Source organism: Kogia breviceps, chromosome 17, assembly GCF_026419965.1.
Source record: "Kogia breviceps isolate mKogBre1 chromosome 17, mKogBre1 haplotype 1, whole genome shotgun sequence".
In the NCBI taxonomy this organism is placed as follows: domain Eukaryota; kingdom Metazoa; phylum Chordata; class Mammalia; order Artiodactyla; family Physeteridae; genus Kogia; species Kogia breviceps.
In genome coordinates, this window is record NC_081326.1 from 9,057,638 (window position 1) to 9,060,619 (window position 2,982).

Consider the following 2,982-nt stretch of genomic DNA (forward strand, 5'->3'; position numbering starts at 1 on the left):
GTGGACAGAGAGGTGAACAAATGTTCTTATAAAATAATAAACATGTTTATTCAATAAAATTTAGAGGGCTTCCCTGGTGGCGCAGTGGTTGAGAATCCGCCTGCCGATGCAGGAGACACGGGTTCGTGCCCTGGTCCGGGAAGATCCCACATGCCGCGGAGCAACTAAGCCCGTGAGCCATGGCCGCTAGGCCTGCGCGTCCGGAGCCTGTGCCCCGCAACGGGAGAGGCCACAACAGTGAGAGGCCCGCGTACCGCAAAAAAAAAAAATAAAATTTAGAAAATGCAGAAGAAGAGAAAAAAGAATCACCAACTCTCTTACTCCCAACAACTAGACAACCACTGTTAACCATTCATTCATAAATGTCTATTAGGGGTTTATTATATGCGTTTTGATATGTTTCTTTCCAGTCAAGATTATACAATTAAATAATAATTAATAATAATGGATTCCATATTTTAGTGCTTATATTTTACAGATTATCTCAGTTAATCCTCATAACAAACCTAGGGCATAGGTGATATGTTAATACCACTTTAGAGATGGAGAAAAGTGAGTTTCAGAAATGTTAAGTGACTTGTCCAAGATGTCGGTATTAACATGGCCTTGGAAAATGGGGAGAGGGGAGGGTCGGCCCTCTGCCCCGCGTTGGAGTGGGATGCACGCGGCACGCTGGAAAGTCCATGGCAAATCTTTTAATTAAAGCATGGAGTACGGAAAACAAAAGACTTCAGCTAGTGCTTTAGTCTCATCTGAAATTCTGCAGGCATGTATCTTACAAGCAGTATATGGCAGAGTTTTAAGCCAATCTGAGAGTCTGTTTTTCAGTAGAAATTTCAAGCATTATTTTTGACTACCACTTGCTACGGAATGTTCAGTTGATGAAACTGAAGGTCTTTCACCCAGAAGAAGTCAATCAAGAAGCCGAGGCTCGCGTGCTCCTGAGCCTGTGTGAATGGCCCCGGCGCTCCTAACCACCCTTCCGGGTAGGATGTCACTGGGGTCCCTGAAGCCTCCTGCCGCTGTCGCTCCTGAGTTTCCTGGTGATGTGGTACCTCGGTCGTCCCCACTACAATGTGACAGAACGCGTGAACTGGCTGTACTTGTATGACTATGAGCCCGTTTACAGGCAAGACTTCCACTTCACACGTCGAGAGCATTGGAACTGCTCTCATCAAAATGCACGTCTTGTCATCCTGGTGACCTCACACCCCTCAGATGTGAAAGCCAGACAGGCCATTAGAGTTACTTGGGGTGAAAAGAAGTCTTGGTGGAGATATGAGGTTCTTACATTTTTCTTATTAGGCCAGTAGGTGAAAGGGAAGACAAAGTATGAGCATTATCCTTAGAGGATGAACACCTCCTTTATGGCAACATAATACAAGATTTTTTAGACACATACAATAATCTGACCTTGAAAACAATTATGGCGTTTAGGTGGGTAACTGAGTTTTGCCCCAATGCATGGTACAACACGAGGACAGACACTGATGTTTTCATCAATACTGGCAACTTAGTGAAGTATCTTTTTTTTTTTTTTTTTTGTGGTACGTGGGCCTCTCACTGCTGTGGCCTCTCCCGTTGCGGAGCACAGGCTCCGGACGCGCAGGCTCAGCGGCCACGGCTCACGGGCCCAGCCGCTCCGCCGCACGTGGGATCTTCCCGGACCGGGGCACGAACCCGTGTCCCCTGCATCGGCAGGCGGATTCTCAACCACTGCGCCACCAGGGAAGCCCCAGTGAAGTATCTTTTAAATTTAAACCACTCAGAGGAGTTTTTAACAGGTTATCCTCTAATTGATAATTATTCCTATAGAGGATTTTACCAAAAACCCCATATTTCATACCAGGGGTATCCCTTCAAGGTATTTCCTCCCTACTGCGGTGGGTTGGGTTATATAATATCCAGAAATTTGGTGCCAAGAATCTATGAAATGATGAGTCACGTAAAACCCATCAAGTTTGAAGATGTTTATGTTGGGATCTGTTTGACTTTATTAAAAGTGGACATTCATATTCCAGAAGACACCAACCTTTTCTTTTTATATAGGATCCATTTGAATGTCTGTCAACTCAGATGCATGACTGCAGCCCATGGCTTTTCTTCCAAGGAAATTATCACATTTTGGCAGGCTATGCTAAGGAACACCACCTGCCATTTTTTCCCCTTATATCAGTGTTTATTTTTTTGTTTATTGTTTTAGCATCTTTATTGGAGTATGATTGCTTTACAATGGTGTGTTACTTTCTGCTGTATAACAAAGTGAATCAGCTATACGTATACACATATCCCCATACCCCCTCCCTCTTGCGTCTCCCTCTCACCCTCCCTATCCCACCCCTCTAGGTGGACACAAAGCACCGAGCTGATCTCCCTGTGCTATGCGGCTGCTTCCCACTAGCTATCTGTTTTACGTTTGGTAGTGTATGTGTGTCCCTGCCACTCTCTCACTTTGTCCCAGCTTAAAAATATGGAACGCTTCACGAATTTGCATGCCATCCCTGCACAGGGGCCATGCTAATCTTCTCTGTATCGTTCCAATTTAGTATATGTGCCGAAGCAAGCACCCATGTGCCGTTATTAATTTGACATTCTACCTAAAGCCTAGAGAAGGGAGGGATACTTTGCGGAGACCGTTAAAATTAGACTGTGAAATCTCCAATGGAAAACTCATGGGAAGGTCATTGTGTGGCTTACACGGAACCAAAACTCATGAAGAGCCCATAGGCTGGATGCTGGAGGGTTGCACTTGACCTGTGGTTTATTTTGACAACAATCAAGTCAGGCCTTTTAAAGATGATATTCAGAGGAATTAAACATCTTACAAAGGAATAGGAGGTTTTTGTTAATAAAACAAACGATTTGAACATGTCTTTCTATAGATTAGAATTTCTTAAATGGGTTTCATTGAATTATAAGCTCATTTGTCCATAAAAACAAAGCAGTGTGGAGTATTAGTCATTGAACAATCTAGTCAGTTCA

At 44.0% G+C, this 2,982-nt stretch overlaps 1 non-coding gene and 1 pseudogene across 1 annotated transcript; one reads left to right on the forward strand and one right to left on the reverse strand.

The window, feature by feature from the left end:
• Positions 1-925: 925 nt before the first annotated feature.
• LOC131744200 (UDP-GalNAc:beta-1,3-N-acetylgalactosaminyltransferase 1-like) lies at positions 926-2,203 on the forward strand (annotated as a pseudogene).
• A 261-nt stretch (positions 2,204-2,464) lies between these two features.
• On the reverse strand, positions 2,465-2,567 carry LOC131744285 (U6 spliceosomal RNA). Its single transcript, XR_009332074.1, has one exon. It is a non-coding gene; the product is annotated as a U6 spliceosomal RNA (small nuclear RNA).
• Between the last annotated feature and the right edge of the window lie 415 nt (positions 2,568-2,982).